A 16,776-nucleotide genomic window follows, 5' to 3' on the forward strand; every position below is an offset into this window, starting at 1 on the left:
TCGATTTGTTTGAACCCGTGGAGTCGCGTGAGGCTCCTCTACAACGGCCTATCTCGGTTTTTGACGAGTCAGAGTCATTTTCAATTGGTAGTATTTTTTCGCCTACTGCAAAAATCGTCAGTTGCATGCAACGCAAAGTTGCCAGATTGGCTAGAATTGATTTGGTTCGTCGTGTGCACAAACCGACGTCGCGAGCGTGTCCGTGTGGGCAGTTTTACGCTAGGCATGCCCCTGTCATGCATCCTAAAGTGTTGGAACGTCGTGAGTCATACCATACCGGTGCGATCTCTCAAGTGCCATGAGTCCAAAAAATTGTCAAAATTTGACGGATTGTTTCTTCAAATCCAGGATACATATGGTCGATCCGTTTGAACCCTTGGGGTTGCGTGAGGCTCCTCTACAATGGCCTATCTTTGTTTTCAACGACTCAGAGCCATTTTCAATTGGTAGCATTTTTTTTCCCGCTGCAAAAATCGTCGATTACATGCAATGAAAAGTTGCAAGATTGGCTAGAATTGATTCAGTTCATTGTGTGCACAAACCGACGTCATGAGTGCATCCGAGTGGGAAGGTTTACGCTAGGCATGCCCCTGTTGTGCATCCCAAAATCATTCTACTCTGAACTGTAGAATCAATCAAGTGAGCCTTCAGGATCGGCTCTAACCCATATTGTGTCAAGTATTGCCTCGTGGTCAGATTCACGAACTTTCCATAAAATATTGTTATGAGGTCTACCATGATACTTAATCAAATGAATATTTGTTGCAACAACAAGGTTAGAGAAATGAAGAATATGTCTATGTGTTTCAAAGTCCTCGAACAACTAAACATCATAATTCTTGATAGGGTATCTCCGAAGCCATGTTCCTGTCATGACAACAGACCCTATTGGGTACTCAATACCCTCTCCGTCAATGATTGTGGTTGTCAATTTTCTTTTTGGCTCAACACAACGACACAAATAGTAATATGTTCCTTCTTCATTGTTCTCTTCTGCAACAACTGCATACACATGACCTGCATTTTATAAAGTGTTAATTAATACCAAAAATAAAGTATGATGTACAACAAAATGAACCAAAAAGAATACTTGCAAAAAAATTAACTCAAAAAATCACCTGAATCCACTAGGTCGGATACATGGTCAAAATCCACTGATGTCTCCATCTGGCTCAATTGTAGTGCTTTGGGAATTTGATATGAATCAATGGGAACCAACGGTCTACAAGACCATTTGTCAACCCACTCTTATGATTCACATTCTTCCCACAAATAATACATGCATGAAGAGCAAAAACATACCATCTATCTCGTATAAATTACCAATGAACTTGAATTTGAACTCATAAATGAGTGCATGTCACTCAATCCTGCAACTGTACAACAATCTAGATAGTTTTCAATGTTAGATTCAGTGATCAACCAAAAATATCTACGAATCATTGGTGTACCTAGATTACCTGGACCCATCGTAGACTTACACCATCGCACAATTGTTTCTGCATCTATCAACTCAGCACCACCTTCGTACTTCAATTCTTCCCTAGCTAGGGCTCTTTTCACACATGCTCCTGCACTGTCGTGCTCTCCCTTACCATGTCCAACCTCAGTTAAATTCCAAAAATGTTGTACACCACTTGTCATATGCATCCTTGTCAACCAATAAAACATCCTTGCATTCTTGAATTGTGTGGTGCAATTATCTGACCATATTAAGTGTCGGTTGTATCGTATGTTCCTTTCCCTTAAACTATCATAGAAAACTTTAAAGTATCCTTGTACAAACTCTGATGAATGAGTACGATCATCACTTATGTAGAAGTGATACTCTCTTACAACCTTTCTATCCTCCTTTGTGCTAGCATCTGTATGCATGAATGCTATGTGTACAAAAATAGAAACTTGTGTAGAGTGATAATACATGGATTGCACTTCATTTTGAGGTTGTAGTGTATAATTTTCAGAGAAATCAATGATAGAGACAATGGTGCCAAGAGGAAATGTGTCCTTACATGACTTGAATTGCTCATCTAACCATCGAGCTCTATGTGTATGCATTATGTACTCATAAACTAGTTTCTCTTGAAATATTTTCATAAATTGAGCTACACATATATCATTTTTCACTAGCTCACATCTCTTCAAATATTTTCCATCTTTAACTCCATATGTGACTGTCTTGTATTTTCTAAAAGAAACTAGTTTCGTACCAATTTCATGTGTGCTCTCCAAATGTATGCATCTTGGTAAACATTGCAAACCACCACATATAGCACAAGAACCTTCCAAACAAGGCATCTTATAATAAATGCAACCATCATGTCTATCACATAGCACACTTAAAATAAATTCTCTTACCGACTTAGGAGGTGCTTGTATATTACATTCCTGCAAAACATCGTTAGTGTGCAAAGTAAAACAAATATGACGAAAAATATCATTATGCGTGGAAAATTCAATATGCATCCTACAACAACACGTGGTGCGTACATGATTAATCTTAATATAAAAAGGTTTTGTCATTTCAAAAAATCTTTGAGAAATTCTTATTTGAGGAAACTTTTGAAGGAAATTAGATACTTTGGTTTCCTACGAATGATTCTAGGAGGTGTTAACATTGGTGCATTATGTTTAATTGACATCTTGCAGTTTGATTTAAGTTTTCAAAATAGTTTTGCCATATTCTTTTAACCATTCTCCTACAAGTTCGTTCATTCATTTTATTGGGCATTGGCTTCAATATATTCTCATCAATGTCAATTAGATACTTTGGTTTCCTATGAATGATTCAAGTAGCATTAGAATCTTTAGTACGTGATTTTGAACCAATAGCTTGATATGCATCAAATAGATTTCTCACAATAATTCTTTCGTTGTTACTTTCAGATGATCTTAGGCCTAGAATTTTCATTGTCTCTCTAAAATTCAAATTTTTAATCATTTGAACAATTAATTGACATCTTGCGGTTTGATTTAAGTTTTCAAAATAGTTTTTCCATATTCTTTTAACCATTCTCCTACAAGTTCGTTCATTCATTTTATTGGGCATTGGCTTCAATATATTCTCATCAATGTCAATTAGATACTTTGGTTTCCTACGAATGATTCTAGGAGGTGTTAACATTGGTGCATTATGTACATTCAATTCATCAAGTAGAGAAGGTGTAATATGTTCATCATTTAATTGATTATTCAATGTGGTATCTTCTTCAATTGCATTAGGTTCATACGGTAAATCAAATGTCTCTTCTTCAATTGCATTAGGTGCATTATATTCGTTTGGTAAATCGAATTGAGATATTGAGGATGACATATCTTCTTCTCCCATTGTTCTTATGTCACGCAATTTCTTCATACACTGCCTTTGTCTTTCCTTTTGAGCCTCTCGTTGTTCCATCGTTTCTCGCTTGTTCTTTCCCATGGTTGATATCGGTTGTGCTAAATAGAATCATATTACATATATATGTAAACAAAAGTTCATAAACAAACAAATAACCATAAATATGCATCTTCTCACTATTTTTTGGAATCAAACTATTAAACAATCACAATACTATTGACAAAACTAATAAGAACAACAATTCAATCATTTGAAATCATGCAAAAACAAAAAATTCACTTACTTCTATGTATAAAACAGTGATAGAAGTGCAGACACAGTTCCAGTGGGGCCTTCAACAACCTCAAAAACTTCTATCGAGGTCGTTGAGGCTCTTGGGAAACTAAAACTAAGTCTATGTACCACGTACGCGCTACATTAATAACCGCGTATGCATTGTTAGTCCATAAAATGTTGGCAAGCCCAACGGTATTCTTTTTTCCCATTCTAGACTAATAAGTAGCGTCTATGTGCTCCTAAGCCTAAAAAATGTTATTGCAAAGTAGCGAATAATGGGCTCAGTACCCCGTACGTGCTTACAAGTAATAAGTACCACGTACGCGCTCCTTGCCTTAAAAAAGTTATGGCAGGGCAGTGAACTAATAGTTTCAGTACCCTGTATGCGCTATTAGTAGTAGAAAAGATGTGAATGAAAAGGGAGAGAGAGAGAGAGAGGGGAGGGGGAGGGGGGAGAGTAGGGGGGAGGGAGAGAGGAGGGAGGGCAGAAGGGAAGGAGGGAGGGAGAGAAGAGGGGCGAGGGTCAGAGAGAAGAAGGGGTATGGAGGAAGGGAGATGGAGAGTAGGGGGGGGAGGGAGAGGAGAGAGGGGGGGGAGGGGGAGGGATAGGAAGAGAGAGAGAGAGGGGGGGGAGGAGGGAAGGCAGAGAGAGGGAGAGAGGTAGTGTGAGAGAAGAGGGGGGAGGGTGGGAGAGAAGAAGGGGTATGGAGGAAGGGAGAGGGAGAGTAGGGTGGAGGGAAAGAGGAGGGGGAGGGAGAGAGAGAGAGAGAGAGAGAGAGAGAGAGAGAGAAGAAGGGGTATGGAGGAAGGGAGAGGGAGAGAGGAGGGAAGGAGGGAAGGAGGGAGAGAGAGAGAGAGGAGAGGGAGAGAGGAGGGAAGGAGGGAGAGAGAGAGAGAGAGAGAGAGAGAGAGAGAGAGAGAGAGAGAGAGAGAGAGAGAAGGAGGGATAGGGAAAGAGAAAGGACATAGGACACCATATGACTGATCTCGAATGTGACTATAGGAATTACAGAAGAAGAGAAAGAGGGATGGGGTATGGAGGAAGGGAGAAGGGGAGAGAGCGAGAGAGAGAGAGGGATGGGGTATGGAGGAAGGGAGAAGGGGAGAGAGCGAGAGAGAGAGAGGGATGGGGTATGGAGGAAGGGAGAAGGGGAGAGAGCGAGAGAGAGAGAGGGATGGGGTATGGAGGAAGGGAGAAGGGGAGAGAGAGAGAGAGGGGGGGAAGAGGGAGAGAGGGAGAGAAGAAGGAGGGGGGAGGGAGAGGGAGAGATATCGAATCCAAGACACAATATGACTTTTAGAACACAATATGACCCCTAACAACATCTAAGGGGTCACAGGGTGTCCTAAGGGGTCATATGACACTATATTATCCCTTAGCACACCATAGGACCTATAACGACACCAAATGGTGTCCTAAGGGGTCATGGAACACCATAGGACCCTTTAGAACACCATATGGTGTTGTTATGGGTCATTGGTGTTGTTATGGTTTGTATGGTGTCTTAAGGGGTCATATGGTGTCTTAAGGGGTCACAAGACACCATATGACTGATCTTGATTGTGACTATAGGAATTACAAAAGAAGAGAAAAAGGGAGGGAGAGAAGAAGAGAAAGAGGAATGGGGTATGGAGGAAGGGAGAAGGGGAGAGAGAGAGAGAGAGAGGGATGGGGCATGGAGAGAGAGAGAGAGGGGAGTGAGAGGAAGAGATATCGAATCTAGGACACAATATGACCCCTAACAACATCTAAGGGGTCATAGGGTGTCCTAAGGGGTCATATGACACTATATTATCCCTTAGCACACCATAGGACCTATAACGACACCAAATAGTGTCCTAAGGGGTCATAGAATATGACCCTTTAGAACACCATATGGTATTGTTATCGGTCATTGGTGTCTTGAGGGGTCATATGACATCCTATGAACCCTTAGGAAACCATATGGTGTTGTTATGGGTCGTATGGTGTCTTAAGGGGTCATATGGTGTCTTAAGGGGTCACAGGACACCATATGACCTCTTAGGAAACAATACGACCTCTAATGACACTTAAGGGGTCATATGGTGGGCTAATAAAATGATATATTAAATTTAAAGTTATGAATAGAACATCATACAACGAGACTCCAAGCGAACAAACAACGAGGCTTCGCTAAAAAGCAAGTGTAAGAGCTTGACCTAACCCTAAGAGTACTGCCTGAGTTCTAAAACATATGATGTTATTAAATTTGTAAGGTTATAAGACTGATCTCGATTGTGACTATAGGAATTACACACTTGATTTCTTTCATGGGTATGTACCGTTCCAAGTCGTTTGACAAGTGATGATCATCATATACTACCACTGCCATGCATACAACAAACTTTAATTTCTTTAGGTGACAGGCGTTGTGTAAAAACATGAGAACTCTCGAATACCCACCACTATCATTCTCCAAGACATCATCTGTGTTACTCTCCCTCTTTCTCTTCCTCCTGTTGTTTCCTTCTGAAAAACATATTGCAGGTGCTCTGACTCATCATGTTGCTTTGTTGACACTATTTTCCACATCTGCTCAGCTCATTAAAAACACATTCCAGAAGAATATTGTTGCAGGTTTCCTTGTTTGTCACGGTAATACACCCATGGTTCAATTTCAAATCCTATTCCTTGTATCCAACATACACACACATCCATCAGTCAATTTTCTTAGGAGAGCATACATGATAAAAATCAAAGAGGAAGTTGCAGACAAGAAATAAATTCACTTACTTCTATAGAAGTGCAAACACAGTTGCAGTGGGGTATGGAGGGAGGGAGGGAGAGAAGAAGAGAAAGAGGGATGGGGTATGGAGGAAGGGAGAAGGGGAGAAGGGGAGAGAAGGAGGGAGAGAGAGAGGGATGGGGTATGGAGGAAGGGAGAGAGAGAGAGAGAGAGAGAGATGCACCTTGTATGCGTTTGAGAGGGGGAGGCAATACACTTACATGTGTATATATATACTTAATATATATATATATATTATGTGTATATACACATATTATATATATAATATCATATTATACACATATTATATATTACATATATTATATGTATATACTTATATTATACAATAGTGCGTACGCGCTGCTTACACCATAAGTACCCCGTACGCGGTTTTGACTGTTTAGGCTTGGAAATAGGCCTGGATGACAAAGCTACGGTTTGGAAGTTTGATTTCCCTCCATTTCTCTCATTTTTGACGTGTTTTATTTTATCAACTTGGTTTATCAACTTTGTCATGATTAGGTTTACACTTCATCAAGTGGGTATTTCTAAAATTGCCACCATATTTTCACCCATCTTTTGAGCTTTCTAACCATATAATTTTTTTTTTCAATTTGAACAACAATAACATATTATTATTAAATTTCTTTTACCAGTGTCTCCATAGTTCTCACAGACATAGGTGCACCATTTTTTGAATTAATTTTGATATGCTTATCCAAATTTAAAAAACTTTATATATTATTTTAGTGCACTTGATTCTTTACAATTTAAAAAAAAAAATTGTATTTTTGATTTGTTTAGTGCAACTTATGCTTCGCGCACGAACAGGTACCTAATTTCCAGGATATGCTCGATTGGAAAAATCATTTTAAAAAAATACTCAACAAAAAATTACAAAAAAATACACATCTTCTAGTGCTCACTCTTAACTATCTTTTTGCCAAAGGATTTGTCAAAATACTAAATTTAACTATGACTTTTTTGATGCGCACGTCAAACACTATGTTATGTTTTTCAGAAAAAATCAGGGTCAGTTTTTTGTGCGCGAAGGATTTGACCCCCTTAGTCTTATCCAATTTTGAAAAAGTTTAGTAGTTTGGAAACTAGTGTTGGCGGCAATATTGTACACGGAAATAAAACTAGTTAATTAAGTTGTAATTGTGTTGGTTAGTTGGCAACCGAGGGGTGGCAGTTGCGATGCGACGGTTGGCGCTCACACCCCCACGACATCTTTATATACTTCCGAATGTAACTTATGGAGGAGAACAATTAGGAATGGAATAACATCTGATATATTGCATCTGATATTTATGGCATTGTTCTGCATTACGTACTTTATGCTTTAAGTATTCACCCGAGAGGGTAAACATTTGGTGTCGCTGCCTAGACGTACTCGGGAACGGAAGACGCAGATGGTGCACGGACACAATGGGCCTACCCGTTGGTGAAATAAACCCAGAGGTCGATGACACGCGAATAGAACTTTACACAGGAGAAGACACGACAACGAGAGAATTTTCAATTTTGCTCCGGTAGCCATCCAGACCTACGTCCGACGAGAGGCGACGGGCGAAAATCCCACCAAGTGTCGTGTGGACAGCGTTGGAGGTGCGGGATGGCGCCAAACCAGGAAGGAATTGAACCTTGAATCTTCTATATTCAAATAAAAGTGTTATTGACACGAGTTGTATCTGAGGAAATGTATTGCGAATTATGGAAATGTACGACAATTAATGCCCAATATATTAAATAAAGATAGGAAAAAAAAAAAGCAGAAACGGACGAGTGGGAGGCCGTGCAGAGGGCCTTGATTTTGGAGCAGCAAGTAGAACAGAGACGGAGGCTGAGACAACTTGCCGAAGGACGACCTGCTGAAGGGTAGGTCAAAGGGAACCACAGAGGTGTCACAGAGGGTGCAGAAGCCGAGGGAAGTTTCTACACATCGCCAAAACACCGTAGGGTGCGGAGCCACGAAGAGTTTCTGGCGAAAACAAAGTTAAGGAGAGATCTAGTCGAAGAGACTCGGGCTCAGTTTAGAAACTTATCCCTTACACAATGGAGTGAAGATCACCAACGGGAACTAGGAGTGGGCGCGGGTGGGAGCGAAGGGGAGGGTAACCGTACGGGTGTAGGTGCCACACACGACAGGAAAAACACTGTACCTCCAGTCGCCCACGCAAGACACACCACCGGCGCCACCAGAGGAAGCAGCACAGGGTCATAGACACAAGCACAACCGCCCCCAGGAAGATGACCCAGGATGGCGAGTAAACAAAAATTGCCAAAGTTCACAAGGGATGGCAAGGAAGACCCCTTACGGCACTGTCGTACATGTGAAACCATTTGGTCCGCCAACGGAGTGACAAACCAGGATGACTAGGTACAGCAGTTCCCAGCCATGTTATGTGGAGTTGCCATAGATTGGTACTCCGATGTGGACAAGCAAAAAGTGGCCACATGGGCCAATCTACAGAAGGAATTCATAGAGGAGTTTCGGTTGCTCCGTGATGACAATGAAATTGTAACGGAGATATACAGTACCAAACAAGGTACCAAGAGACAGTACGGGCATACAGCAGGAGGCTGAAGGAATTGCTAGGAAAAATGGAGAGTCAACCAGCAGATGGGTTGAAAAAGCGATGGTTCATGGAGGGACTAAAGCATTCCCTTCGAAGGAAGATGAAAATCGTTCCACCTACATCATATGACGATGCATACAATAGAGCGATGGATCTCGAGAGCGAGACCAAAACATCAAAGAAAAAGAAAAAGAAGGATAGCTCGTCCGAGGAGGATCGGGTGCAAGTGCTCCAGAAAGACATGGAGCGAATTAGGATGGAATTCCAAATAATGAAAAGCACCGATCAGACCGAAGGGGACATATGGTGCACTAAGTGCAAAGAGGAGGGGCACACAAAGGGTACTTGCCCGAAGAAGGCATTCTGCGAGATTTTCCAAGTGATGGGACACTCCATCAAGGAATGCCCATACAACATGAAAACCCGAAGTACGCAAATGAGCCAAGTGTTGTTCATGGAGCAGGCCACAACATCCGCACCAACGGGTACGACCCAACAAACCAACACAACACCATCATCTGGAGGTTACCGGGACAACAGACGCGGTGACAGAAGGAATAGCAACAATAACAATAACAGAAGTTGTATCCAGTATGACACCAAGGGCCGGCCAATTATCCAATGTAGGGCTTGTAATCAGTGGGGGCACTTCGCCCGTGATTGCACGAAGGAAGCCAACCCTCAGCACCTCTACCAATGGTGTGGGCCAGGCGACCATGAGGACACAAATTGCCCACAGACAGGGGTTAATCTCCTCAACATTGAGAAGACAGGTGAGAAAGAAGTACTGGCAATCACCCGCGCCCAAACAAAAAAAGCCACTTATCCCGACCCCCGTACGGAGAAGGAGAGATTACGGGAGGCAAAGACCAATATTGAACGTGAGATGACGGTCGAACAACGAGACAACAAGGTGGCGAGTACATCATCCCGTATGGAAGCGGAAAATAACATCATTGGGCAAGTACTGCAGATGGAAGTACCTATAAGGGTAAAGGACCTTCTAGAAACAATGCCACAGTTAAGAACAACCATTTTTAGTTCTATACAAACCAGTGCGCAGGCACCTTTGTGTGCCACACGGGCGGAAGTTCTGGTCAACCCCTCGGCTAACCCAATGTTGTTGGCCTTAAATAGTGGTCAACATCCTGATATAGTAGAGATGGGAATTCTCGGGGCTATCCTCAAAGACACCATCGTGGATGGAGGTTCGGGGGTGAATGTACTGCCAAAGGATACGTGGAAGAAGTTGGGGAAGCCAAAACTATGGCCACCCACGTTCAACTTGGTAGGTGAAGACCAACACGACATCAAGCCACTCGGCACCCTGATGGCCCAGCCGGTCACCATCGACACGCAACCTTTCATACTAGATTTTGTGGTAATCCCACTCAAGAAGAAGGGGTACGACGCCATCTTAGGCAGAGGATAGTTGGTTATAGCAAAGGTGAACCACGACTGGAAAAAGAACACCCTTTCTATGGAGAAAGGGGGGCGGAAGTATACCATTGATCTGAGGACCCAGGTTGTTGACGAGGAACTGGCATCATCTTCGGAATTGAAGGATGAAGGAAAAGGCGACCCAAGGCCCGAAGGACGGGGCTGTAGGGAGCCCAACGACGAACGGATTCTCGAACTAGGAGAGTGCTCCAAGGATGAGATAGGGTCATTGAACGAGCTCTTCCATTGGCAGATGGAGGATTATGAAATGTTCCAGAGCTACAGGCTCGAAGTAGAGGAACCAGAGCAAGTAACAAAGGAGGTGTACCTGCCAGAATACATAGAATATTGGAAGGGAGATGCCCCACGCCTCGATGACATAGATAATCCGAAGATCAATTATGTCGGCAACGATTGGAACCTTGTGTGGAAGGCCGCAGCTTTCAAAATCTTTATTATTCTTCTTCTTCTTATGTACGGGAAGGAGACCGTGGTCCCTATAGAATTTGTGGTTCCGGGTCTTCGGATGGCCATTGAAAATAGATTGGCCACCAACAGGCCCAAATTGAAACCCTACCACGCGAAGCGTGTAGGGGACCCAAGGGGCCGGACGGACACCCAAGAGCCCGAAGGGGGACCCGAGAGGATGGAAGGGGACTCGAGAGGCCAGGCAGGCAACTTGAGAGGCACAAGACCAAAATGGGAGACTCTTGGGCGAGGCAAACTGAGAAGGATGAAGGGCGATCCCAGAGACAGGGGACCCGAGCCGAAGACTCTCTAGACAACTAAATTAGGAAATCGAAGAAAAAAAAAAAGAAGAAGAGTACCGTATGGTCGTACAACAGTTGACCATACGGTTGGAAAAAAAAAAAGAAAAAAAAAACTTATAAAAAAAAGAAGAAAAAGACAAGAAAACAAAAGCGCCACGGTGGAAACACCGTATGGTGGGACCACCAGCGGTGACGACATCAACTGTGACCACACCACCGATGATCATTGTGCGGTGGGCCATCGGCAGTGGTGACCACCGGCGATGGTAACACCGACGGTGGGACCATCGTACGGTGGACACCACCGGCGGTGGTAACCATCGTCGTGCGGAAAGGCCAAAACACAAAAACGCACGCAAAGACAAGGAGCGCACTTGGGGTGCTGCCCCAGGACCCCGCGAGGGGCGCTGCCCCTCGACCCCGCTAGGGCGCTGCCCTAGACCCCGCTGGAGGCGCTACCCCCAGACCCCCAGTTTATTTTTGAGCTACAATACACTTTTTCGAGTTGGGCGAAGGGCATCTGAGAAGTCATGGTAAGTGTGGGTTGTTCCGTACAGTGAGAAAGAAGCCTGATGCTAAGCATTGGCGGGAAGCCATAAGCCGTAGAGGGAGATGGATTTGGAGGGTGCGAACAAACAAAGTTGTAGGAAGGCATTGTAGATCCGCACAGTCGTACGACAATAGGGAGTTATTCAATTCAGTTATCAACCTTTGGGGAGTGTGATGGAGGATTTGAGGTGTTTCCTAGCCTTTGTGCCAGAGGGTTGTGGCCACTTCTAGGCATGACTGGTACGCTTTGAGGAACTTGGAGTATGTCTCGACGTGAGGTTGCCTTGGTGGATGCACAGCAGGCTCAGGAGGAGCTAACCACCAAGTTGGAGGCAGTAGTCGCATGAGACTTAGTTCAGCGTACCCAGGAGTTGGATGCCGGGAGAGCAACATGGGTGGCTATCGAGGACAAGTTGGCTAGGGAGACAGTATCATTTGAGTAGCAGTTGGTGGAGGATGAGACTAAAAAGTGTGTTTTGCAGACAAGTTTGGTTTAGGCACAGGAGGACTTTGATGTTAAAAGAAGCAATAATGGTGAAATCTGCAATTAAGCATCGGATGGTAGCAGAAAAGGGTTTTCAGGCGAGGATGCAACAAGTGTATAAGTTCTGGGCTCACCTAGCATCAGTAGTTCTGTTTAATGTCATTTCTATTTTGTGTTAAGTCATCCGGAGACGACTTCTTTTCTTTTGGGGGGGATGATGTTGGCGGCAATATTGTACATGGAAATAAAACTAGTTAATTAAGTTGTAATTGTGTTGGTTAGTTGGCAACCGAGGGGTGGCAGTCGCGATGCAACGGTTGGCGCTCGCACCCCCACGAAATCTTTATATACTTCTGAATGTAACTTGTGGAGAAGAATAATTAGGAATGGAATAACATCTGATATCTATGGCATTGTTCTGCATTACGTACTTTATGCTTTAAGTATTCACCCGAGAGGGCAAACAACTAGATTCAGAGTACTACAATATTTGTTCTTTGATTATCTTCATATCTTCAGTGGATGACTTTCAAATTTTGCCTCCAAGTTCAAGTTCACCTGATTTCAGAAAAAAAGTGTCCACTTATACCCCCCTTTTTTACCACCATCTTTGTGCACTTACCCTTTCCTGAGGGAAGAAAATTTCTTCCCTAGTAATCTTTTTTACGCTCCTCTTGAACTGCAAGCAATGAAGATTGAGAACTTGCCCTAGCCGGTCATCTGTGATGTGCTCTTCAAAGGGTTGTTCCCACTCTTCCACCAAAATGCTAACTTTGTAATTTCTAGGCAAATACTCCATCGCTGAGGAAGAAGTGGTGCTTTGAAGTTCCCCTATTTCAGAAGACGAGACATTTTGCATGTTGATAGCTCTATCTTTTTAAGAAATCTTTCATTCCGATTTAATTCTTATAGAATGCAAACTTGAGTGAGATTAATAATCACTCATGCCAGTTTCTTATAGAATGCAAACTTGAGTGAGAATAATAATAAAAATTCCATCATCCAATTGAGTAACTTGAAGTCCAATAAAAAATGACATTTCTCCAAACATAGACATCTCAAATTCTTTTTGCGTTTCTTTTGCAAACTCTTTGCACAAACTACCCCTTCCTCCAAAGATAATATCATCAACATAGACAACAACAATCAACAACTTAATGCCTTCAACCTTGAAATAGAGATTGTTGTCAGCAACACCTTTCTTGAAATTTCATTGTAACCAATATTTGTCTAGTCTTGCATACCATGCTCTAGGTGCTTGTTTAAGTCCATACAATGCCTTCATTAATCTGCAAACCATGTCCATATTTTTTGATAGTTTGAATCCATCTGGTTGTTCAATGTACACTTATTTTTCCAACTCTCCATTAAGAAATGTTGACTTAACATCGATCTGATACACTCTAAAGTTCCTATAGGCAAAAAATGCAAGAAACATTCTAATAGCTTCCATCCTAGCAATAGGGACAAAAGTTTCTTCAAAATCAATACCTTCTACCTAAGAATAGTCTTTACATACTAATCTCAGCCTGTTCCTTGTGACTTATCCTTGTGCATTTAGTTTGTTCTAGAACACTCACTTCGTTCCTATCACATTCTTGTCCATCAGTCTAGGTACCAGTTCCCAAGTCTGATTCTTTTGTATCTAATTCAGTTCTTCTTCCATAGCTTTAACCCAAGTTTCTTCTTTTCTTTCTTCTTCATATGATTTAGGTTCAATAAGAGAGAGAAAACAAAAATTAGTTTGTTCATTTACCTCTGTAACACTTCTTCTTGTTTGACTCATTTATTCTTGTCTCCAATTATCTAATCTTCTGAATGATTCTTCTGCACATACTTCAGGGTCTTAATCGTTTGTTCCACCTCTTCTTTGTCTTCTTCTTCCGCTTCGTCTAGTTTCTCCTCATTGCTTCCTTCTAGATGTGTCTTTTCTTCTACAACAACAGATATGATCTCAAATTCAACTTCCTGAATAGGTTCCAAAGCAATCTGATCCCATGCTTCACATACTTTCATATTTGTACTCTCCACTATCTTGTTCAATCTTTTGTTGTAATACTAGTAAGCCTTGTTGTTCATTGCATATCCCAAGAGTATTCTTTCATTGTCTCTGATATCAAACTTTACGAGATCATTCTCATCTCTTCTGATATAGCACTTGCTTCCAAAGATTCTAAAATATTTCATAGTAGGTGGTCTTCCATACCACATCTCATAAGGTGTCTTTGTATTACTTATCCTTATTTGAACCCTATTAAGTATGTAAACAACAGTATGCACAACTTCTTTCCAGTAAACGTTAGCCAAGTTAACATCTTTCATCATAGTTTTAGCCATTTCAATAACAATTTTGTTTTTCCTTTCTACCACACCATTCTATTGAGGGGTTCTCAAAGTAGAAAGATGTCTCCTAATGCCATATTTCTCATAGAAATTATGAAACTCATTTGAAGTAAATTTTCCACCTCTATCAGATCTCAAACAATTGATTCTAGCATTAACCTGATTCTCTACCATTGACTTGAAAAAAATCTTTCAAAAGCTTCAGATTTTTCTCTAAAAAATGTAACCCATGTCATTCTAGAGCAATCATCAATGAGTAGCATAAAATGTCTTTCACAATTGAGTCTACATGTCCTTGTAGGACCGCATAAGTCTGTGTGAATTATCTCCAACGGGTGTGATGTAGAATACTTCTTGTTCTTGAAACTTATCCTAGTTTGCTTTCCTAACTGACATTCTCTGCAAATAATGTCAATAAGTTTGATAATTCTTAGTAAATCTCTCACTGTTTTATAGGTATTGATATTTATCATGTTATCAAAGTTAACATATCCCATCCTCTTGTGCCATAATTAGCATTTATTACGACGACTCAGATAACATGTGTTTCCATTTTTGTCCTTTATGTAGTAAACATTACCACTTGTCTTGATTTCTTCTGCTACCAACTTTTCAATTCTACCTTTTCTAATCATACATCCAGCTTTTGTGAACACAGCTTCATAACCTCTATTACACATTTGACTAACACTTAACAGACTATGTCTCAATCCTTTTTCATAATAAACACCATCAATAGAGATGCTTCCTATTCCGTAGATCGGTGTAGCTTCCTCTCCTGCAAATTTTGTAGATCCACCATCATACTTCTTCAGAGTAATAAACTTGTCTTTGTCTCCAGTCATGTGATTTGAGCATTTGGAATCAATGATCTATAATCTAGGTTCAACTTTAGCATGCAGTGCAGACTTCTCTTCTAGTCTTTCAATGCATTCCTAATACTTCTCTTCTATAGCCAGAAATAAGGATTCTTCATTCGAGTCTTCAACATCTTCTTCTTCAGATGAGTGTGCCTTCGTAGAATATAAGCTCCTTTTTCCTTTATCTCTATCATTTGTTCTTCTCTTGAAGTCATTTCTTGTATAGCTACTTTTCTTTTCAGCATCCTCAAACTTTTTGTTATCTTCTTTATAAGTGCATTTTGAAGCATAATGACCTATTCTTCCACAATTAAAACATTTCAAGGGTAACTTACCTTTGTACTTTCTAGTTCCTCACTTCAGTCTTCTTACAAAGTTTGCTTTAATATCATCCAAGTTATCACTGTATCTTCCTTCTCGCCAATCTCACAAGCAAACAATGTACCAATAAGTTTATCAATTATGTAGTTGTTCAAGTCATGACATTCTTCAGTTGCACACTTCTTCGATTTGTAGGGCTTTGTTAATGTAAACAAGATCTTTATGATGGCATCACTTTCTTCAAGCATTCCACCAATAGCTCGGATAGCTTCCATTGTATCATTTACTTTATGTATGTAACTTTCAATGCTTTCATCATCAGCTAGTCTAAAACCTTCAAACTTCTCCTTCAGGTTCAAGAGTCTTGCTTGCTACATCTTTGGATCACCTTCATATGCATAACTCACCTTGTTCCTTATTCCCTTAGATTCCTTCATTCCTTTGACTTTGCCAAAAACTTCATCATTGAGAACAATTTTGTAATGCTTCCAAATAAGATTACATTCTTTCCTTCCAATAATTGTAGTTTGTTCCATCAAACATTCGAGCTTTAACATCTTGCGTCATTTCTAGATCTACCTCAAGCAGTTAAATTTTCCATAGAAGAACCTTGCTTTGATACCAATTGTTGAACACCCTGTAGGACTAAGAGGGGGGAGTGAATCAGTCTAAAACTTTAAAACAGTTATTAATTAACTTATTCAATGTCAGCACTTTAACCATCAACACATCAAATAGAAACACATGAACACCAGATATACGTGGAAAACCCAAATAGGGAAAAACCACGGTGAATATCTAACTCACAATATGAATAACAATGTTTAGAACATTTTAGGCTTGTAGCCAAGGAGCATCAATACCTGAAGGACTTGCAAAACTAAGGTGCACTACTTTAGGCAAGATACGAAAGGACTTATACAACTAAAGAAAATTTCTTCAGGACTAGCTACAAACTGTTGCTGAAGGACTCACTGTCAATCAACAACAAATGAAATAACTAAACTGAAAATGAGAAGGATTCTCCTCATCATGAAATTGTCCTTGAATAGTAATCAAACGAC

This window comes from Cryptomeria japonica, chromosome 1 (assembly GCF_030272615.1).
Source record: "Cryptomeria japonica chromosome 1, Sugi_1.0, whole genome shotgun sequence".
NCBI lineage: Eukaryota > Viridiplantae > Streptophyta > Pinopsida > Cupressales > Cupressaceae > Cryptomeria > Cryptomeria japonica.